This window comes from Penaeus monodon, chromosome 24 (assembly GCF_015228065.2).
Source record: "Penaeus monodon isolate SGIC_2016 chromosome 24, NSTDA_Pmon_1, whole genome shotgun sequence".
Classification (NCBI taxonomy): domain Eukaryota; kingdom Metazoa; phylum Arthropoda; class Malacostraca; order Decapoda; family Penaeidae; genus Penaeus; species Penaeus monodon.
The window spans coordinates 1-225 of NC_051409.1; positions in this window are offsets into that span (position 1 = coordinate 1).

Genomic DNA, 225 nt, shown 5'->3' on the forward strand with positions numbered 1-225 from the left:
AAAAATCAAAAAAGAACAAATAAATTAAAAAAAATAGAAAGAAAAAGAAAGCAAAAAAAAAAAAGAGAAGAAGGAAAAAGAGAAAAAAGGGAAGAAAAACAGGGGGGGAAGAAAACAAAAAGAAATAACAATTTTAAACGATGTCAATAAAAGAAGAGAGAAATTAGGGAAAGGGCCCGGAACAAAAAAACGAAGGGACTGAAAAAAAATTTGGAAAAAAAGAAT